Genomic DNA, 24078 nt, shown 5'->3' on the forward strand with positions numbered 1-24078 from the left:
CTAGTCTCTCATTGGTTCTCGCTATTCCTGTTCATCTTCCGCAGAAATTGCAAACTGGGCCAAACAGGAGGTTAAAGGCACTGACTCTCCAAGTCGGGAGAGTGTTAGTAAAACGTCTGGAATGTTGCACCCGAGTACCTGCGTACGAAAACTCAGACATATTTGAACACGTCTCCCGATCACATGGTTGAGCATACTCTAGGATCCACATGCATGTTTTAGCTGAAGGAAGAATACCTTCAACCTGGACAGTGAGACCCGTGTAATGGGTACCATGCAATATGACTTCAAAGGGTCTTCATTTGCTCACCGAACCTCTCCAATCCTATCACTGCTGCGTTTATGCCCCTGTACACATGCTTGATTCTCTTCCGGAGACATAGCAATCCATAGGTTTTAAGATATTACTAGTCAGGTACATTCTTAGGCGTTTAATATGCGGTGTTAAGTCCATTTTGTTGAGCAAGTAGTAGCTCTTGTCTATTCCATATTTGGCTTAAGGAACTTTATCTGTGCTCATTTCAATCTCTGGTTTTATGCAGCACCCCAACTCACATTTCCCCTTAAGCAAGCATAAGTTGGTTTTCTAAATTTGAGACCCTGTTCTGTTCTGTAATTCAGTTCCTGTGTAGCCAAGTTTACATTCCGTTTATTAGTGATATCTTATGATGTTTCTTTTTCTGTGTGACTTATTTCAGGTAGAATCATCATACCTGAATCCACTCATTATGCTGCTACGGGCCTGATGACATAGATTTCATTGCTGAGTGATACTGCATTGTACGTAAGTACCACAAGTTCTTTATCCATTTTTCACTTTCTGTGATACTGAACTTGTACAGTAAACGAGGTTCTTGTAAACAGAGGCATCCCAAACTTTGGGGTGGCTGTGTCTTTTTGATTTTAATTTCCCTAAGCTATAGGACCATAAGTGGAAGTGCCCTAGGCTCTGTTGCTTTGTTTCTTAGATGTTTCAGGAAACACCATACACTCCTCCGGAGTGTCTGTTGGCAATTTACATCCCGCCCATCAGCATAACAAGGCTCCCAGTTCTCCATGGCCTGTCCTGCCTTTCTGGATTTTACACTTTTTTCAGATGGCCCTTTTGACTGGGGGGAAGTGAGACTTCATTGTAGTGCAGATTTCCTTTGCAAGCTTGCTTGGTTGGCCAAAAAGGGCGTATGCGTTTTTTCCTGAATATATTCAGGAAAAAACGCATACGCCCTTTTTGGCCAAGTGCATCATTGTGGACGTTCTGCCTCTTTTCCTATGCTTTCAATGCAATTCCAGTCTACCTCCTGAAATCGGTTTCCTGCAATTCTGCCCCGCTTTCAAGTCCTCTTGGCAGCCATACTTCAGTATATTTTTGGACGATAGCTGTCATTTATAACTCTGCAGGTTTGTGCATTACAGTGCCCCTGAGCTCCTTTCTTCAACTCGCTTTCTTGTGAGCTGGCCGCAACACCGCAGGATGGCTTCAGGCCCTAATCTGGTTCTGGCACGGCACGCTGAGCCTTTGGTTATTTCCTCTTCCTGGTGGGAAATGAGAGTTAAATTTTCCCGTCCAGACACCTCCAGCTAGTCTCTCATTGGTTCTCGCTATTCCTGTTCATCTTCCGCAGAATTTGCAAACTGGGCCAAACAGGAGGTTAAAGGGACTGACTGTCCAAGTCGGGAGAGTGTTAGTAAAGTGTCTGGAATGTTGCACCCGAGAACCAGGGTACGAAAACTGAGACATATTTGAACACGTCTCCCGATCACATGGTTGAGCATACTCTAGGATCCACATGCATGTTTTAGCTGAAGGAAGAATACCTTAAACCTGGGTAGTTGAAACCCGTGGAATGGGTACCATGCAATATGACTTCAAAGGGTCTTCATTTGCTCACCGAACCTCTCCAATCCTATCACTGCTGCGTTTATGCCCCTGTACACACGCTTGATTCTCTTTTGGAGACATAGCAATCCATAGGTTTTAAGATACTTACTAGTCAGGTACATTCTTAGGCGTTTAATATGGGGTGTTGAGTCCATTTCGTTGAGCAAGGAGTAGCTCTTGTCTATTCCATATTTGGCTTAAGGAACTTTATCTGTGCTCATTTCAATCTCTGGTTTTATGCAGCACCCCAACTCACCTTTCCCCTTAAGCAAGCATATGTTGCTTTTCTAAATTTGAGACCCTGTTCTGTTTTGGAATTCAGTTCCTGTGTAGCCAAGTTTACATTCCGTGTATTAGTGATATCTTATGATGTTTCTTTTTCTGTGTGACTTATTTCAGTTAGAATCATCGTACCTGAATCCACTCATTATGCTGCTACGGGCCTGATGACATAGATTTCATTGCTGAGTGATACTGCATTGTACGTAAGTACCACAAGTTCTTTATCCATTTTTCAGTTTCTGTGATATTGAACTTGAACGGTAAACGAGGTTCTTGTAAACAGAGGCGTCCCAAACTTTGGGGTGGCTGTGTCTTTTTGATTTTAATTTCCCTAAGCTATAGGACCATAAGTGGAAGTGCCCTAGGCTCTGTTGCTTTGTTTCTTAGATGTTTCAGGAAACACCATACACTTCTCCCGAGTGTCTGTTGGCAATTTACATCCCGCCCATCAGCATAACAAGGCTCCCAGTTCTCCATGGCCTGTCCTGCCTTTCTGGATTTTACACTTTTTTCAGATGGCCCTTTTGACCGGGTGGAAGTGAGACTTCATTGTAGTGCAGATTTCCTTTGCAAGCTTGCTTGGTTGGCCAAAAAGGGCGTATGCGTTTTTTCCTGAATATATTCAGGAAAAAACGCATACGCCCTTTTTGGCCAAGTGCATCATTGTGGACGTTCTGCCTCTTTTCCTATGCTTTCAATGCAATTCCAGTCTACCTCCTGAAATCGGTTTCCTGCAATTCTGCCCCGCTTTCAAGTCCTCTTGGCAGCCTTACTTCAGTATATTTTTGGACGATAGCTGTCATTTATAACTCTGCAGGTTTGTGCATTACAGTGCCCATGAGCTACTTTCTTCAACTGGCTTTCTTGTGAGCTGGCCGCAACACCGCAGGATGGCTTCAGGCCCTAATCTGGTTCTGGCACGGCACGCTGAGCCTTTGGTTATTTCCTCTTCCTGGTGGGAAATGAGAATTAAATTTGCCCGTCCAGACACCTCCAGCTAGTCTCTCATTGGTTCTCCCTATTCCTGTTCATCTTCCGCAGAAATTGCAAACTGGGCCAAACAGGAGGTTAAAGGCGCTGACTCTCCAAGTGGGGAGAGTGTTAGTAAAGCTTCTGGAATGTTGCACCCGAGTACCAGGGGAGGAAACCTGAGACATATTTGAACACGTCTCCCGTTCACACGGTTGATCATACTCTGGGTTCCACATGCATGATTTAGCTGAAGGAAGAATACCTTAAACCTGGAGAGTTGAGACCCGTGGAATGGGTACCATGCAATATGACTTCAAAGGGTCTTCATTTGCTCACCGAACCTCCCCAATCCTATCACTGCTGCGTTTATGCCCCTGTACGCATGCTTGATTCTCTATTGGAGACATAGCAATCCATAGGTTTTAAGATACTTACTAGTCAGGTACATTCTTAGGCGTTTAATATGGGGTGTTGAGTCCATTTCGTTGAGCAAGGAGTAGCTCTTGTCTATTCCATATTTGGCTTAAGGAACTTTATCTGTGCTCATTTCAATCTCTGGTTTTATGCAGCACCCCAACTCACCTTTCCCCTTAAGCAAGCATAAGTTGGTTTTCTAAATTTGAGACCCTGTTCTGTTTTGGAATTCAGTTCCTGTGTAGCCAAGTTTACATTCCGTGTATTAGTGATATCTTATGATGTTTCTTTTTCTGTGTGACTTATTTCAGTTAGAATCATCGTACCTGAATCCACTCATTATGCTGCTACGGGCCTGATGACATAGATTTCATTGCTGAGTGATACTGCATTGTACGTAAGTACCACAAGTTCTTTATCCATTTTTCACTTTCTGTGATGTTGAACTTGTACGGTAAACGAGGTTCTTGTAAACAGAGGCGTCCCAAACTTTGGGGTGGCTGTGTCTTTTTGATTTTAATTTCCCTAAGCTATAGGACCATAAGTGGAAGTGCCCTAGGCTCTGTTGCTGTGTTTTTTAGATGTTTCAGGAAACACCATACACTTCTCCCGAGTGTCTGTTGGCAATTTACATCCCGCCCATCAGCATAACAAGGCTCCCAGTTCTCCATGGCCTGTCCTGCCTTTCTGGATTTTACACTTTTTTCAGATGGCCCTTTTGACCGGGGGGAAGTGAGACTTCATTGTAGTGCAGATTTCCATTGCAAGCTTGCTTGGTTGGCCAAAAGGGGCATATGCGTTTTTTCCTGAATATATTCAGGAAAAAACGCATACGCCCTTTTTGGCCAAGTGCATCATTGTGGACGTTCCGCCTCTTTTCCTATGCTTTCAATGCAATTCCAGTCTACCTCCTGAAATCGGTTTCCTGCAATTCTGCCCCGCTTTCAAGTCCTCTTGGCAGCCTTACTTCAGTATATTTTTGGACGATAGCTGTCATTTATAACTCTGCAGGTTTGTGCATTACAGTGCCCCTGAGCTCCTTTCTTCAACTCGCTTTCTTGTGAGCTGGCCGCAACACCGCAGGATGGCTTCAGGCCCTAATCTGGTTCCGGCACGGCACGCTGAGCCTTTGGTTATTTCCTCTTCCTGGTGGGAAATGAGAGTTAAATTTGCCCGTTCAGACACCTCCAGCTAGTCTCTCATTGGTTCTCCCTATTCCTGTTCATCTTCCGCAGAAATTGCAAACTGGGCCAAACAGGAGGTTAAAGGGACTGACTCTCCAAGTGGGGAGAGTGTTAGTAAAGCATCTGGAATGTTGCACCCGAGTACCAGGGTACGAAAACTGAGACATATTTGAACACGTCTGCCGTTCACATGGTTGATCATACTCTGGGTTCCACATGCATGTTTTAGCTGAAGGAAGAATACCTTAAACCTGGAGAGTTGAGACCCGTGGAATGGGTACCATGCAATATGACTTCAAAGGGTCTTCATTTGCTCACCGAACCTCTCCAATCCTATCACTGCTGCGTTTATGCCCCTGTACACACGCTTGATTCTCTTTCGGAGACATAGCAATCCATAGGTTTTAAGATACTTACTAGTCAGGTACATTCTTAGGCGTTTAATATGGGGTGTTGAGTCCATTTCGTTGAGCAAGGAGTAGCTCTTGTCTATTCCATATTTGGCTTAAGGAACTTTATCTGTGCTCATTTCAATCTCTGGTTTTATGCAGCACCCCAACTCACCTTTCCCCTTAAGCAAGCATAAGTTGGTTTTCTAAATTTGAGACCCTGTTCTGTTTTGGAATTCAGTTCCTGTGTAGCCAAGTTTACATTCCGTGTATTAGTGATATCTTATGATGTTTCTTTTTCTGTGTGACTTATTTCAGTTAGAATCATCGTACCTGAATCCACTCATTATGCTGCTACGGGCCTGATGACATATATTTCATTGCTGAGTGATACTGCATTGTACGTAAGTACCACAAGTTCTTTATCCATTTTTCACTTTCTGTGATGTTGAACTTGTACGGTAAACGAGGTTCTTGTAAACAGAGGCGTCCCAAACTTTGGGGTGGCTGTGTCTTTTTGATTTTAATTTTTCTAAGCTATAGGACCATAAGTGGAAGTGCCCTAGGCTCTGTTGCTGTGTTTTTTAGATGTTTCAGGAAACACCATACACTTCTCCCGAGTGTCTGTTGGCAATTTACATCCCGCCCATCAGCATAACAAGGCTCCCAGTTCTCCATGGCCTGTCCTGCCTTTCTGGATTTTACACTTTTTTCAGATGGCCCTTTTGACCGGGGGGAAGTGAGACTTCATTGTAGTGCAGATTTCCTTTGCAAGCTTGCTTGGTTGGCCAAAAAGGGCGTATGCGTTTTTTCCTGAATATATTCAGGAAAAAACGCATACGCCCTTTTTGGCCAAGTGCATCATTGTGGACGTTCTGCCTCTTTTCCTATGCTTTCAATGCAATTCCAGTCTACCTCCTGAAATCGGTTTCCTGCAATTCTGCCCCGCATTCAAGTCCTCTTGGCAGCCTTACTTCAGTATATTTTTGGACGATAGCTGTCATTTATAACTCTGCAGGTTTGTGAATTACAGTGCCCCTGAGCTCCTTTCTTCAACTCACTTTCTTGTGAGCTGGCCGCAACACCGCAGGATGGCTTCAGGCCCTAATCTGGTTCCGGCACGGCATGCTGAGCCTTTGGTTAATTCCTCTTCCTGGTGGGAAATGAGAGTTAAATTTGCCCGTTCAGACACGTCCAGCTAGTCTCTCATTGGTTCTCCCTATTCCTGTTCATCTTCCGCAGAAATTGCAAACTGGGACAAACAGGAGGTTAAAGGCGCTGACTCTCCAAGTGGGGAGAGTGTTAGTAAAGCGTCTGGAATGTTGCACCCGAGTACCAGGGGAGGAAAACTGAGACATATTTGAACACGTCTCCCGTTCCCACGGTTGATCATACTCTGGGTTCCACATGCATGTTTTAGCTGAAGGAAGAATACCTTAAACCTGGAGAGTTGAGACCCACGGAATGGGTACCATGCAATATGACTTCAAAGGGTCTTCATTTGCTCACCGAACCTCTCCAATCCTATCACTGCTGCGTTTATGCCCCTGTACACACGCTTGATTCTCTTTTGGAGACATAGCAATCCATAGGTTTTAAGATACTTACTAGTCAGGTACATTCTTAGGCGTTTAATATGGGGTGTTGAGTCCATTTCGTTGAGCAAGGAGTAGCTCTTGTCTATTCCATATTTGGCTTAAGGAACTTTATCTGTGCTCATTTCAATCTCTGGTTTTATGCAGCACCCCAACTCACCTTTCCCCTTAAGCAAGCATAAGTTGGTTTTCTAAATTTGAGACCCTGTTCTGTTCTGTAATTCAGTTCCTGTGTAGCCAAGTTTACATTCCGTGTATTAGTGATATCTTATGATGTTTCTTTTTCTGTGTGACTTATTTCAGTTAGAATCATCATACCTGAATCCACTCATTGTGCTTCTAAGGGCCTGATGACATAGATTTCATTGCTGAGTGATATTGCTTTATAAGTAAATACCACAACTTCTTTATCCATTTTTCACTTTCTGTGATGTTGAACTTGTACTGTAAACGAGGTTCTTGTAAACAGAGCAGTCCCAAACTTTGGGGTGGCTGTGTCTTTTTGATTTTAATTTCCCTAAGCTATAGGACCATAAGTGGAAGTGCCCTAGGCTCTGTTGCTTTGTTTTTTAGATGTTTCAGGAAGCACCATACACTTCTCCCGAGTGTCTGTTGGCAATTTACATCCCTCCCATCAGCATAACAAGGCTCCCAGTTCTCCATGGCCTGTCCTGCCTTTCTGGATTTTACACTTTTTTCAGATGGCCCTTTGGACCGGGGGGAAGTGAGACTTCATTGTAGTGTAGATTTCCTTTGCAAGCTTGCTTGGTTGGCCAAAAAGGGCGTATGCGTTTTTTCCTGAATATATTCAGGAAAAAACGCATACGCCCTTTTTGGCCAAGTGCATCATTGTGGACGTTCTGCCTCTTTTCCTATGCTTTCAATGCAATTCCACTCTACCTCCTGAAATCGGTTTCCTGCAATTCTGCCCTGCTTTCAAGTCCTCTTGGCAGCCTTACTTCAGTATATTTTTGGACGATAGCTGTCATTTATAACTCTGCAGGTTTGTGAATTACAGTGCCCCTGAGCGCCTTTCTTCAACTCGCTTTCTTTAGAGCTGGCCGCAACACTGCAGGATGGCTTCAGGCCCTAATCTGGTTCCAGAACGGCACGCTGAGCCTTTGGTTATTTCCTCTTCCTGGTGGGAAATGAGAGTTAAATTTGCCCGTCCAGACACCTCCAGCTAGTCTCTCATTGGTTCTCCCTATTCCTGTTCATCTTCCGCAGAAATTGCAAACTGGGCCAAACAGGAGGTTAAAGGCGCTGACTCTCCAAGTGGGGAGAGTGTTAGTAAACCGTCTGGAATGTTGCACCCGAGTACCAGGGTACGAAAACTGAGACATATTTGAACACGTCTCCCGATCACATGGTTGATCATACTCTAGGTTCCACATGCATGTTTTAGCTGAAGGAAGAATACCTTAAACCTGGGTAGTTGAAACCCGTGGAATGGGTACCATGCAATATGACTTCAAAGGGTCTTCATTTGCTCACCGAACCTCTCCAATCCTATCACTGCTGCGTTTATGCCCCTGTACACATGCTTGATTCGCTTTCGGAGACATAGCAATCCATAGGTTTTAAGATACTTACTAGTCAGGTACATTCTTAGGCGTTTAATATGGGGTGTTGAGTCCATTTCGTTGAGCAAGGAGTAGCTCTTGTCTATTCCATATTTGGCTTAAGGAACTTTATCTGTGCTCATTTCAATCTCTGGTTTTATGCAGCACCCCAACTCACCTTTCCCCTTAAGCAAGCATAAGTTGGTTTTCTAAATTTGAGACCCTGTTCTGTTTTGGAATTCAGTTCCTGTGTAGCCAAGTTTACATTCCGTGTATTAGTGATATCTTATGATGTTTCTTTTTCTGTGTGACTTATTTCAGGTAGAATCATCGTACCTGAATCCACTCATTATGCTGCTACGGGCCTGATGACATAGATTTCATTGCTGAGTGATACTGCATTGTACGTAAGTACCACAAGTTCTTTATCCATTTTTCAGTTTCTGTGATATTGAACTTGTACGGTAAACGAGGTTCTTGTAAACAGAGGCGTCCCAAACTTTGGGGTGGCTGTGTCTTTTTGATTTTAATTTCCCTAAGCTATAGGACCATAAGTGGAAGTGCCCTAGGCTCTGTTGCTTTGTTTTTTAGATATTTCAGGAAACACCATACACTTCTCCCGAGTGTCTGTTGGCAATTTACATCCCGCCCATAAGCATAACAAGGCTCCCAGTTCTCCATGGCCTGTCCTGACTTTCTGGATTTTACACTTTTTTCAGATGGCCCTTTTGACCGGGGGGAAGTGAGACTTCATTGTAGTGCAGATTTCCTTTGCAAGCTTGCTTGGTTGGCCAAAAAGGGCGTATGCGTTTTTTCCTGAATATATTCAGGAAAAAACGCATACGCCCTTTTTGGCCAAGTGCATCATTGTGGACGTTCTGCCTCTTTTCCTATGCTTTCAATGCAATTCCAGTCTACCTCCTGAAATCGGTTTCCTGCAATTCTGCCCCGCTTTCAAGTCCTCTTGGCAGCCTTACTTCAGTATATTTTTGGACGATAGCTGTCATTTATAACTCTGCAGGTTTGTGAATTACAGTGCCCCTGAGCGCCTTTCTTCAACTCGCTTTCTTTTGAGCTGGCCGCAACACTGCAGGATGGCTTCAGGCCCTAATCTGGTTCCGGCACGGCACGCTGAGCCTTTGGTTATTTCCTCTTCCTGGTGGGAAATGAGAGTTAAATTTGCCCGTCCAGACACCTCCAGCTAGTCTCTCATTGGTTCTCCCTATTCCTGTTCATCTTCCGCAGAAATTGCAAACTGGGCCAAACAGGAGGTTAAAGGCGCTGACTCTCCAAGTGGGGAGAGTGTTAGTAAAGCGTCTGGAATGTTGCACCCGAGTACCAGGGGAGGAAAACTGAGACATATTTGAACACGTCTCCCGTTCACACGGTTGATCATACTCTGGGTTCCACATGCATGTTTTAGCTGAAGGAAGAATACCTTAAACCTGGAGAGTTGAGACCCGTGGAATGGGTACCATGCAATATGACTTCAAAGGGTCTTCATTTGCTCACCGAACCTCTCCAATCCTATCACTGCTGCGTTTATGCCCCTGTACACATGCTTGATTCTCTTTCGGAGACATAGCAATCCATAGGTTTTAAGATACTTACTAGTCAGGTACATTCTTAGGCGTTTAATATGGGGTGTTGAGTCCATTTCGTTGAGCAAGGAGTAGCTCTTGTCTATTCCATATTTGGCTTAAGGAACTTTATCTGTGCTCATTTCAATCTCTGGTTTTATGCAGCACCCCAACTCACCTTTCCCCTTAAGCAAGCATAAGTTGGTTTTCTAAATTTGAGACCCTGTTCTGTTCTGTAATTCAGTTCCTGTGTAGCCAAGTTTACATTCCGTGTATTAGTGATATCTTATGATGTTTCTTTTTCTGTGTGACTTATTTCAGTTAGAATCATCCTACCTGAATCCACTCATTGTGCTGCTAAGGGCCTGATGACATAGATTTCATTGCTGAGTGATATTGCTTTATAAGTAAATACCACAACTTCTTTATCCATTTTTCACTTTCTGTGATGTTGAACTTGTACTGTAAACGAGGTTCTTGTAAACAGAGCAGTCCCAAACTTTGGGGTGGCTGTGTCTTTTTGATTTTAATTTCCCTAAGCTATAGGACCATAAGTGGAAGTGCCCTAGGCTCTGTTGCTTTGTTTTTTAGATGTTTCAGGAAGCACCATACACTTCTCCCAAGTGTCTGTTGGCAATTTACATCCCTCCCATCAGCATAACAAGGCTCCCAGTTCTCCATGGCCTGTCCTGCCTTTCTGGATTTTACACTTTTTTCAGATGGCCCTTTGGACCGGGGGGAAGTGAGACTTCATTGTAGTGTAGATTTCCTTTGCAAGCTTGCTTGGTTGGCCAAAAAGGGCGTATGCGTTTTTTCCTGAATATATTCAGGAAAAAACGCATACGCCCTTTTTGGCCAAGTGCATCATTGTGGACGTTCTGCCTCTTTTCCTATGCTTTCAATGCAATTCCAGTCTACCTCCTGAAATCGGTTTCCTGCAATTCTGCCCTGCTTTCAAGTCCTCTTGGCAGCCTTACTGCAGTATATTTTTGGACGATAGCTGTCATTTATAACTCTGCAGGTTTGTGAATTACAGTGCTCCTGAGCTCCTTTCTTCAACTCGCTTTCTTGTGACCAGGCCGCAACACCACAGGATGGCTTCAGGCCCTAATCTGGTTCCGGCACGGCACGCTGAGCCTTTGGTTAATTCCTCTTCCTGGTGGGAAATGAGAGTTAAATTTGCCCGTCCAGACACCTCCAGCTAGTCTCTCATTGGTTCTCGCTATTCCTGTTCATCTTCCGCAGAAATTGCAAACTGGGCCAAACAGGAGGTTAAAGGGACTGACTCTCCAAGTCGGGAGAGTGTTAGTAAAGCATCTGGAATGTTGCACCCGAGTACCAGGGTACTTAAACTGAGACATATTTGAACACGTCTCCCGATCACACGGTTGATCATACTCTAGGTTCCACATGCATGTTTTAGCTGAAGGAAGAATACCTTAAACCTGGGTAGTTGAAACCCGTGGAATGGGTACCATGCAATATGACTTCAAAGGGTCTTCATTTGCTCACCGAACCTCTCCAATCCTATCACTGCTGCGTTTATGCCCCTGTACACATGCTTGATTCGCTTTCGGAGACATAGCAATCCATAGGTTTTAAGATACTTACTAGTCAGGTACATTCTTAGGCGTTTAATATGGGGTGTTGAGTCCATTTCGTTGAGCAAGGAGTAGCTCTTGTCTATTCCATATTTGGCTTAAGGAACTTTATCTGTGCTCATTTCAATCTCTGGTTTTATGCAGCACCCCAACTCACCTTTCCCCTTAAGCAAGCATAAGTTGGTTTTCTAAATTTGAGACCCTGTTCTGTTTTGGAATTCAGTTCCTGTGTAGCCAAGTTTACATTCCGTGTATTAGTGATATCTTATGATGTTTCTTTTTCTGTGTGACTTATTTCAGGTAGAATCATCGTACCTGAATCCACTCATTATGCTGCTACGGGCCTGATGACATAGATTTCATTGCTGAGTGATACTCCATTGTACGTAAGTACCACAAGTTCTTTATCCATTTTTCAGTTTCTGTGATATTGAACTTGTACGGTAAACGAGGTTCTTGTAAACAGAGGCGTCCCAAACTTTGGGGTGGCTGTGTCTTTTTGATTTTAATTTCCCTAAGCTATAGGACCATAAGTGGAAGTGCCCTAGGCTCTGTTGCTTTGTTTTTTAGATATTTCAGGAAACACCATACACTTCTCCCGAGTGTCTGTTGGCAATTTACATCCCGCCCATAAGCATAACAAGGCTCCCAGTTCTCCATGGCCTGTCCTGACTTTCTGGATTTTACACTTTTTTCAGATGGCCCTTTTGACCGGGGGGAAGTGAGACTTCATTGTAGTGCAGATTTCCTTTGCAAGCTTGCTTGGTTGGCCAAAAAGGGCGTATGCGTTTTTTCCTGAATATATTCAGGAAAAAACGCATACGCCCTTTTTGGCCAAGTGCATCATTGTGGACGTTCTGCCTCTTTTCCTATGCTTTCAATGCAATTCCAGTCTACCTCCTGAAATCGGTTTCCTGCAATTCTGCCCCGCTTTCAAGTCCTCTTGGCAGCCTTACTTCAGTATATTTTTGGACGATAGCTGTCATTTATAACTATGCAGGTTTGTGAATTACAGTGCCCCTGAGCGCCTTTCTTCAACTCGCTTTCTTTAGAGCTGGCCGCAACACTGCAGGATGGCTTCAGGCCCTAATCTGGTTCCGGCACGGCACGCTGAGCCTTTGGTTATTTCCTCTTCCTGGTGGGAAATGAGAGTTAAATTTGCCGTCCAGACACCTCCAGCTAGTCTCTCATTGGTTCTCCCTATTCCTGTTCATCTTCCGCAGAAATTGCAAACTGGGCCAAACAGGAGGTTAAAGGCGCTGACTCTCCACGTGGGGAGAGTGTTAGTAAAGCGTCTGGAATGTTGCACCCGAGTACCAGGGGAGGAAAACTGAGACATATTTGAACACGTCTCCCGTTCACACGGTTGATCATACTCTGGGTTCCACATGCATGTTTTAGCTGAAGGAAGAATACCTTAAACCTGGAGAGTTGAGACCCGTGGAATGGGTACCATGCAATATGACTTCAAAGGGTCTTCATTTGCTCACCGAACCTCTCCAATCCTATCACTGCTGCGTTTATGCCCCTGTACACACGCTTGATTCTCTTTTGGAGACATAGCAATCCATAGGTTTTAAGATACTTACTAGTCAGGTACATTCTTAGGCGTTTAATATGGGGTGTTGAGTCCATTTTGTTGAGCAAGGAGTAGCTCTTGTCTATTCCATATTTGGCTTAAGGAACTTTATCTGTGCTCATTTCAATCTCTGGTTTTATGCAGCACCCCAACTCACCTTTCCCCTTAAGCAAGCATAAGTTGGTTTTCTAAATTTGAGACCCTGTTCTGTTCTGTAATTCAGTTCCTGTGTAGCCAAGTTTACATTCCGTGTATTACTGATATCTTATGATGTTTCTTTTTCTGTGTGACTTATTTCAGTTAGAATCATCGTACCTGAATCCACTCATTGTGCTGCTAAGGGCCTGATGACATAGATTTCATTGCTGAGTGATATTGCTTTGTAAGTAAATACCACAACTTCTTTATCCATTTTTCACTTTCTGTGATGTTGAACTTGTACTGTAAACGAGGTTCTTGTAAACAGAGCAGTCCCAAACTTTGGGGTGGCTGTGTCTTTTTGATTTTAATTTCCCTAAGCTATAGGACCATAAGTGGAAGTGCCCTAGGCTCTGTTGCTTTGTTTTTTAGATGTTTCAGGAAGCACCATACACTTCTCCCGAGTGTCTGTTGGCAATTTACATCCCTCCCATCAGCATAACAAGGCTCCCAGTTCTCCATGGCCTGTCCTGACTTTCTGGATTTTACACTTTTTTCAGATGGCCCTTTGGACCGGGGGGAAGTGAGACTTCATTGTAGTGCAGATTTCCTTTGCAAGCTTCCTTGGTTGGCCAAAAAGGGCGTATGCGTTTTTTCCTGAATATATTCAGGAAAAAACGCATACGCCCTTTTTCGCCAAGTGCATCATTGTGGACGTTCTGCCTCTTTTCCTATGCTTTCAATGCAATTCCAGTCTACCTCCTGAAATCGGTTTCTTGCAATTCTGCCCTGCTTTCAAGTCCTCTTGGCAGCCTTACTTCAGTATATTTTTGGACGATAGCTGTCATTTATAACTCTGCAGGTTTGTGAATTACAGTGCTCCTGAGCTCCTTTCTTCAACTCGCTTTCTTGTGACCAGGCCGCAACACCACAGGATGGCTTCAGGCCCTAATCTGGTTCCGGCACGGCACGCTGAGCCTTTGGTTAATTCCTCTTCCTGGTGGGAAATGAGAGTTAAATTTGCCCGTCCAGACACCTCCAGCTAGTCTCTCATTGGTTCTCGCTATTCCTGTTCATCTTCCGCAGAAATTGCAAACTGGGCCAAACAAGAGGTTAAAGGGACTGACTCTCCAAGTCGGGAGAGTGTTAGTAAAGCATCTGGAATGTTGCACCCGAGTACCAGGGTACTTAAACTGAGACATATTTGAACACGTCTCCCGATCACACGGTTGATCATACTCAAGGTTCCACATGCATGTTTTAGCTGAAGGAAGAATACCTTAAACCTGGGTAGTTGAAACCCGTGGAATGGGTACCATGCAATATGACTTCAAAGGGTCTTCATTTGCTCACCGAACCTCTCCAATCCTATCACTGCTGCGTTTATGCCCCTGTACACATGCTTGATTCGCTTTCGGAGACATAGCAATCCATAGGTTTTAAGATACTTACTAGTCAGGTACATTCTTAGGCGTTTAATATGGGGTGTTGAGTCCATTTCGTTGAGCAAGGAGTAGCTCTTGTCTATTCCATATTTGGCTTAAGGAACTTTATCTGTGCTCATTTCAATCTCTGGTTTTATGCAGCACCCCAACTCACCTTTCCCCTTAAGCAAGCATAAGTTGGTTTTCTAAATTTGAGACCCTGTTCTGTTTTGGAATTCAGTTCCTGTGTAGCCAAGTTTACATTCCGTGTATTAGTGATATCTTATGATGTTTCTTTTTCTGTGTGACTTATTTCAGGTAGAATCATCGTACCTGAATCCACTCATTATGCTGCTACGGGCCTGATGACATAGATTTCATTGCTGAGTGATACTGCATTGTACGTAAGTACCACAAGTTCTTTATCCATTTTTCACTTTCTGTGATATTGAACTTGTACGGTAAACGAGGTTCTTGTAAACAGAGGCGTCCCAAACTGTGGGGTGGCTGTGTCTTTTTGATTTTAATTTCCCTAAGCTATAGGACCATAAGTGGAAGTGCCCTAGGCTCTGTTGCTTTGTTTTTTAGATATTTCAGGAAACACCATACACTTCTCCCGAGTGTCTGTTGGCAATTTACATCCCGCCCATCAGCATAACAAGGCTCCCAGTTCTCCATGGCCTGTCCTGACTTTCTGGATTTTACACTTTTTTCAGATGGCCCTTTTGACCGGGGGGAAGTGAGACTTCATTGTAGTGCAGATTTCCTTTGCAAGCTTGCTTGGTTGGCCAAAAAGGGCGTATGCGTTTTTTCCTGAATATATTCAGGAAAAAACGCATACGCCCTTTTTGGCCAAGTGCATCATTGTGGACGTTCTGCCTCTTTTCCTATGCTTTCAATGCAATTCCAGTCTACCTCCTGAAATCGGTTTCCTGCAATTCTGCCCCGCTTTCAAGTCCTCTTGGCAGCCTTACTTCAGTATATTTTTGGACGATAGCTGTCATTTATAACTCTGCAGGTTTGTGAATTACAGTGCCCCTGAGCGCCTTTCTTCAACTCGCTTTCTTTTGAGCTGGCCGCAACACTGCAGGATGGCTTCAGGCCCTAATCTGGTTCCGGCACGGCACGCTGAGCCTTTGGTTATTTCCTCTTCCTGGTGGGAAATGAGAGTTAAATTTGCCCGTCCAGACACCTCCAGCTAGTCTCTCATTGGTTCTCGCTATTCCTGTTCATCTTCCGCAGAAATTGCAAACTGGGCCAAACAGGAGGTTAAAGGCGCTGACTCTCCAAGTGGGGAGAGTGTTAGTAAAGCGTCTGGAATGTTGCACCCGAGTACCAGGGGAGGAAAACTGAGACATATTTGAACACGTCTCCCGTTCACACGGTTGATCATACTCTGGGTTCCACATGCATGTTTTAGCTGAAGGAAGAATACCTTAAACCTGGAGAGTTGAGACCCGTGGAATGGGTACCATGCAATATGACTTCAAAGGGTCTTCATTTGCTCACCGAACCTCTCCAATCCTATCACTGCTGCGTTTATGCCCCTGTACACATGCTTGATTCTCTTTTGGAGACATAGCAATCCATAGGTTTTAAGATACTTACTAGTCAGGTACATTCTTAGGCGTTTAATATGGGGTGTTGAGTCCATTTCGTTGAGCAAGGAGTAGCTCTTGTCTATTCCATATTTGGCTTAAGGAACTTTATCTGTGCTCATTTCAATCTCTGGTTTTATGCAGCACCCCAACTCACCTTTCCCCTTAAGCAAGCATAAGTTGGTTTTCTAAATTTGAGACCCTGTTCTGTTCTGTAATTCAGTTCCTGTGTAGCCAAGTTTACATTCCGTGTATTACTGATATCTTATGATGTTTCTTTTTCTGTGTGACTTATTTCAGTTAGAATCATCATACCTGAATCCACTCATTGTGCTGCTAAGGGCCTGTTGACATAGATTTCATTGCTGAGTGATATTGCTTTATAAGTAAATACCACAACTTCTTTATCCATTTTTCACTTTCTGTGATGTTGAACTTGTACGGTAAACGAGGTTCTTGTAAACAGAGGCGTCCCAAACTTTGGGGTGGCTGTGTCTTTTTGATTTTAATTTCCCTAAGCTATAGGACCATAAGTGGAAGTGCCCTAGGCTCTGTTGCTTTGTTTTTTAGATATTTCAGGAAACACCATACACTTCTCCCGAGTGTCTGTTGGCAATTTACATCCCGCCCATAAGCATAACAAGGCTCCCAGTTCTCCATGGCCTGTCCTGACTTTCTGGATTTTACACTTTTTTCAGATGGCCCTTTTGACCGGGGTGAAGTGAGACTTCATTGTAGTGCAGATTTCCTTTGCAAGCTTGCTTGGTTGGCCAAAAAGTGCGTATGCGTTTTTTCCTGAATATATTCAGGAAAAAACGCATACGCCCTTTTTGGCCAAGTGCATCATTGTGGACGTTCTGCCTCTTTTCCTATGCTTTCAATGCAATTCCAGTCTACCTCCTGAAATCGGTTTCCTGCAATTCTGCCCCGCTTTCAAGTCCTCTTGGCAGCCTTACTTCAGTATATTTTTGGACGATAGCTGTCATTTATAACTATGCAGGTTTGTGAATTACAGTGCCCCTGAGCGCCTTTCTTCAACTCGCTTTCTTTAGAGCTGGCCGCAACACTGCAGGATGGCTTCAGGCCCTAATCTGGTTCCGGCACGGCACGCTGAGCCTTTGGTTATTTCCTCTTCCTGGTGGGAAATGAGAGTTAAATTTGCCCGTCCAGACACCTCCAGCTAGTCTCTCATTGGTTCTCCCTATTCCTGTTCATCTTCCGCAGAAATTGCAAACTGGGCCAAACAGGAGGTTAAAGGCGCTGACTCTCCAAGTGGGGAGAGTGTTAGTAAAGCGTCTGGAATGTTGCACCCGAGTACCAGGGGAGGAAAACTGAGACATATTTGAACACGTCTCCCGTTCACACGGTTGATCATACTCTGTGTTCCACATGCATGTTTTAGCTGAAGGAAGAATACCTTAAACCTGGAGAGTTGAGACCCGTGGAATGGGTACCATGCAATATGACTTCAAAGGGTCTTCATTTGCTCACCGAACCTCTCCAATCCTATCACTGCTGCGTTTATGCCCCTGTACACACGCTTGATTCTCTTTTGGAGACATAGCAATCCATAGGTTTTAAGATACTTACTAGTCAGGTACATTCTTAGGCGTTTAATATGGGGTGTTGAGTCCATTTTGTTGAGCAAGGAGTAGCTCTTGTCTATTCCATATTTGGCTTAAGGAACTTTATCTGTGCTCATTTCAATCTCTGGTTTTATGCAGCACCCCAACTCACCTTTCCCCTTAAGCAAGCATAAGTTGGTTTTCTAAATTTGAGACCCTGTTCTGTTCTGTAATTCAGTTCCTGTGTAGCCAAGTTTACATTCCGTGTATTACTGATATCTTATGATGTTTCTTTTTCTGTGTGACTTATTTCAGTTAGAATCATCGTACCTGAATCCACTCATTGTGCTGCTAAGGGCCTGATGACATAGATTTCATTGCTGAGTGATATTGCTTTGTAAGTAAATACCACAACTTCTTTATCCATTTTTCACTTTCTGTGATGTTGAACTTGTACTGTAAACGAGGTTCTTGTAAACAGAGCAGTCCCAAACTTTGGGGTGGCTGTGTCTTTTTGATTTTAATTTCCCTAAGCTATAGGACCATAAGTGGAAGTGCCCTAGGCTCTGTTGCTTTGTTTTTTAGATGTTTCAGGAAGCACCATACACTTCTCCCGAGTGTCTGTTGGCAATTTACATCCCTCCCATCAGCATAACAAGGCTCCCAGTTCTCCATGGCCTGTCCTGCCTTTCTGGATTTTACACTTTTTTCAGATGGCCCTTTGGACCGGGGGGAAGTGAGACTTCATTGTAGTGCAGATTTCCTTTGCAAGCTTCCTTGGTTGGCCAAAAAGGGCGTATGCGTTTTTTCCTGAATATATTCAGGAAAAAACGCATACGCCCTTTTTCGCCAAGTGCATCATTGTGGACGTTCTGCCTCTTTTCCTATGCTTTCAATGCAATTCCAGTCTACCTCCTGAAATCGGTTTCTTGCAATTCTGCCCTGCTTTCAAGTCCTCTTGGCAGCCTTACTTCAGTATATTTTTGGACGATAGCTGTCATTTATAACTCTGCAGGTTTGTGAATTACAGTGCTCCTGAGCTCCTTTCTTCAACTCGCTTTCTTGTGACCAGGCCGCAACACCACAGGATGGCTTCAGGCCCTAATCTGGTTCCGGCACGGCACGCTGAGCCTTTGGTTAATTCCTCTTCCTGGTGGGAAATGAGAGTTAAATTTGCCCGTCCAGACACCTCCAGCTAGTCTCTCATTGGTTCTCGCTATTCCTGTTCATCTTCCGCAGAAATTGCAAACTGGGCCAAACAGGAGGTTAAAGGGACTGACTCTCCAAGTCGGGAGAGTGTTAGTAAAGCATCTGGAATGTTGCACCCGAGTACCAGGGTACTTAAACTGAGACATATTTGAACACGTCTCCCGATCACACGGTTGATCATACTCTAGGTTCCACATGCATGTTTTAGCTGAAGGAAGAATACCTTAAACCTGGGTAGTTGAAACCCGTGGAATGGGTACCATGCAATATGACTTCAAAGGGTCTTCATTTGCTCACCGAACCTCTCCAATCCTATCACTGCTGCGTTTATGCCCCTGTACACATGCTTGATTCGCTTTCGGAGACATAGCAATCCATAGGTTTTAAGATACTTACTAGTCAGGTACATTCTTAGGCGTTTAATATGGGGTGTTGAGTCCATTTCGTTGAGCAAGGAGTAGCTCTTGTCTATTCCATATTTGGCTTAAGGAACTTTATCTGTGCTCATTTCAATCTCTGGTTTTATGCAGCACCCCAACTCACCTTTCCCCTTAAGCAAGCATAAGTTGGTTTTCTAAATTTGAGACCCTGTTCTGTTTTGGAATTCAGTTCCTGTGTAGCCAAGTTTACATTCCGTGTATTAGTGATATCTTATGATGTTTCTTTTTCTGTGTGACTTATTTCAGGTAGAATCATCGTACCTGAATCCACTCATTATGCTGCTACGGGCCTGATGACATAGATTTCATTGCTGAGTGATACTGCATTGTACGTAAGTACCACAAGTTCTTTATCCATTTTTCACTTTCTGTGATATTGAACTTGTACGGTAAACGAGGTTCTTGTAAACAGAGGCGTCCCAAACTTTGGGGTGGCTGTGTCTTTTTGATTTTAATTTCCCTAAGCTATAGGACCATAAGTGGAAGTGCCCTAGGCTCTGTTGCTTTGTTTTTTAGATATTTCAGGAAACACCATACACTTCTCCCGAGTGTCTGTTGGCAATTTACATCCCGCCCATCAGCATAACAAGGCTCCCAGTTCTCCATGGCCTGTCCTGACTTTCTGGATTTTACACTTTTTTCAGATGGCCCTTTTGACCGGGGGGAAGTGAGACTTCATTGTAGTGCAGATTTCCTTTGCAAGCTTGCTTGGTTGGCCAAAAAGGGCATATGCGTTTTTTCCTGAATATATTCAGGAAAAAACGCATACGCCCTTTTTGGCCAAGTGCATCATTGTGGACGTTCTGCCTCTTTTCCTATGCTTTCAATGCAATTCCAGTCTACCTCCTGAAATCGGTTTCCTGCAATTCTGCCCCGCTTTCAAGTCCTCTTGGCAGCCTAACTTCAGTATATTTTTGGACGATAGCTGTCATTTATAACTCTGCAGGTTTGTGAATTACAGTGCCCCTGAGCGCCTTTCTTCAACTCGCTTTCTTTTGAGCTGGCCGCAACACTGCAGGATGGCTTCAGGCCCTAATCTGGTTCCGGCACGGCACGCTGAGCCTTTGGTTATTTCCTCTTCCTGGTGGGAAATGAGAGTTAAATTTGCCCGTCCAGACACCTCCAGCTAGTCTCTCATTGGTTCTCGCTATTCCTGTTCATCTTCCGCAGAAATTGCAAACTGGGCCAAACAGGAGGTTAAAGGCGCTGACTCTCCAAGTGGGGAGAGTGTTAGTAAAGCGTCTGGAATGTTGCACCCGAGTACCAGGGGAGGAAAACTGAGACATATTTGAACACGTCTCCCGTTCACACGGTTGATCATACTCTGGGTTCCACATGCATGTTTTAGCTGAAGGAAGAATACCTTAAACCTGGAGAGTTGAGACCCGTGGAATGGGTACCATGCAATATGACTTCAAAGGGTCTTCATTTGCTCACCGAACCTCTCCAATCCTATCACTGCTGCGTTTATGCCCCTGTACACATGCTTGATTCTCTTTCGGAGACATAGCAATCCATAGGTTTTAAGATACTTACTAGTCAGGTACATTCTTAGGCGTTTAATATGGGGTGTTGAGTCCATTTCGTTGAGCAAGGAGTAGCTCTTGTCTATTCCATATTTGGCTTAAGGAACTTTATCTGTGCTCATTTCAATCTCTGGTTTTATGCAGCACCCCAACTCACCTTTCCCCTTAAGCAAGCATAAGTTGGTTTTCTAAATTTGAGACCCTGTTCTGTTCTGTAATTCAGTTCCTGTGTAGCCAAGTTTACATTCCGTGTATTACTGATATCTTATGATGTTTCTTTTTCTGTGTGACTTATTTCAGTTAGAATCATCCTACCTGAATCCACTCATTGTGCTGCTAAGGGCCTGATGACATAGATTTCATTACTGAGTGATATTGCTTTATAAGTAAATACCACAACTTCTTTATCCATTTTTCACTTTCTGTGATGTTGAACTTGTACGGTAAACGAGGTTCTTGTAAACAGAGGCGTCCCAAACTTTGGGGTGGCTGTGTCTTTTTGATTTTAATTTCCCTATGCTATAGGACCATAAGTGGAAGTGCCCTAGGCTCTGTTGCTTTGTTTTTTAGATGTTTCAGGAAGCACCATACACTTCTCCCGAGTGTCTGTTGGCAATTTACATCCCGCCCATCAGCATAACGAGGCTCCCAGTTCTCCATGGTCTGTCCTGCCTTTCTGGATTTTACACTTTTTTCAGATGGCCCTTTTGACCGGGGGGAAGTGAGACTTCATTGTAGTGCAGATTTCGTTTGCAAGCTTGCTTGGTTGGCCAAAAAGGGCGTATGCGTTTTTTCCTGAATATATTCAGGAAAAACCGCATACGCCCTTTTTGGCCAAGTGCATCATTGTGGACGTTCTGTCTCTTTTCCTATGCTTTCAATGCAATTCCAGTCTACCTCCTGAAATCGGTTTCCTGCAATTCTGCCCCGCTTTCAAGTCCTCTTGGCAGCCTTACTTCAGTATATTTTTGGACGATAGCTGTCATTTATAACTCTGCAGGTTTGTGAATTACAGTGCCCCTGAGCTCCTTTCTTCAACTCGCTTTCTTGTGACCTGGCCGCAACACCGCAGCATGGCTTCAGGCCCTAATCTGGTTCCGGCACGGCACGCTGAGCCTTTGGTTATTTCCTCTTCCTGGTGGGAAATGAGAGTTAAATTTGCCCATCCAGACACCTCCAGCTAGTCTCTCATTGGTTCTCGCTATTCCTGTTCATCTTCCGCAGAAATTGCAAACTGGGCCAAACAGGAGGTTAAAGGCGCTGACTCTCCAAGTCGGGAGAGTGTTAGTAAAGCGTCTGGAATGTTGCACCCGAGTACCAGGGTACGAAAACTGAGACATATTTGAACACGTCTCCCTTTCACACGGTTTATCATATTCTAGGTTCCACATGCATGTTGTAGCTGAAGGAAGAATACCTTAAACCTGGGTAGTTGAAACCCGTGGAATGGGTACCATGCAATATGACTTCAAAGGGTCTTCATTTGCTCACCGAACCTCTCCAATCCTATCACTGCTGCGTTTATGCCCCTGTACACATGCTTGATTCTCTTTCGGAGACATAGCAATCCATAGGTTTTAAGATACTTACTAGTCAGGTACATTCTTAGGCGTTTAATATGCGGTGTTGAGTCCATTTCGTTGAGCAAGGTGTAGCTCTTGTCTATTCCATATTTGGCTTAAGGAACTTTATCTGTGCTCATTTCAATCTCTGGTTTTATGCAGCACCCCAACTCACCTTTCCCCTTAAGCAAGCATAAGTTGGTTTTCTAAATTTGAGACCCTGTTCTGTTCTGTAATTCAGTTCCTGTGTAGCCAAGTTTACATTCCGTGTATTAGTGATATCTTATGATGTTTCTTTTTCTGTGTGACTTATTTCAGTTAGAATCATCGTACCTGATTCCACTCATTATGCTGCTACGGGCCTGATGACATAGATTTCATTGCTGAGTGACACTGCATTGTACGTAAGTACCACAAGTTCTTTATCCATTTTTCACTTTCTGTGATACTGAACTTGTACAGTAAATGAGGTTCTTGTAAACAGAGGCGTCCCAAACTTTGGGGTGGCTGTGTCTTTTTGATTTTAATTTCCCTAAGCTATAGGACCATAAGTGGAAGTGCCCTAGGCTCTGTTGCTTTGTTTTTTAGATGTTTCAGGAAACACCATACACTTCTCCCTAGTGACTGTTGGCAATTTACATCCCGACCTTCAGCATAACAAGGCTCCCAGTTCTCTATAGCCTGTCCTGCCTTTCTGGATTTTACACTTTTTTCAGATGGCCCTTTTGACCGGGGGGAAGTGAGACTTCATTTTAGTGCAGATTTGCTTTGCAAGCTTGCTTGGTTGGCCAAAAAGTGCGTATGCGTTTTTTCCTGAATATATTCAGGAAAAAATGCATACGCACTTTTTGGCCAAGTGCATCATTGTGGACGCTCTGCCTCTTTTCGTATGCTTTCAATGCAATTCCAGTTTACCTCCTGAAATCGGTTTCCTGCAATTCTGCCCCGCTTTCAAGTCCTCTTGGCAGCCTTACTTCAGTATATTTTTGGACGATAGCTGTCATTTATAACTCTGCAGGTTTGTGCATTACAGTGCCCCTGAGCTCCTTTCTTCAACTCGCTTTCTTGTGACCTGGCCGCAACACCGCAGGATGGCTTCAGGCCCTAATGTGGTTCCGGCACGGCACGCTGAGGCTTTGGTTAATTCCTCTTCCTGGTGGGAAATGAGAGTTAAATTTGCCCGTCCAGACACCTCCAGCTAGTCTCTCATTAGTTCTCGCTATTCCTGTTCACCTTCCGCAGAAATTGCAAACTGGGCCAAACAGGAGGTTAAAGGGACTGACTCTCCAAGTCGGGAGAGTGTTAGTAAAGTGTCTGGAATGTTGCACCCGAGAACCAGGGTACGAAAACTGAGACATATTTGAACACGTCTCCCGATCACATGGTTGATCATACTCTAGGTTCCACATGCATGTTTTAGCTGAAGGAAGAATACCTTAAACCTGGGTAGTTGAAACCCGTGGAATGGGTACCATGCAATATGACTTCAAAGGGTCTTCATTTGCTCACCGAACCTCTCCAATCCTATCACTGCTGCGTTTATGCCCCTGTACACATGCTTGATTCTCTTTTGGCGACA

The sequence above is a fragment of the Pseudorca crassidens genome, chromosome 6, assembly GCF_039906515.1.
Source record: "Pseudorca crassidens isolate mPseCra1 chromosome 6, mPseCra1.hap1, whole genome shotgun sequence".
Taxonomy (NCBI): domain Eukaryota; kingdom Metazoa; phylum Chordata; class Mammalia; order Artiodactyla; family Delphinidae; genus Pseudorca; species Pseudorca crassidens.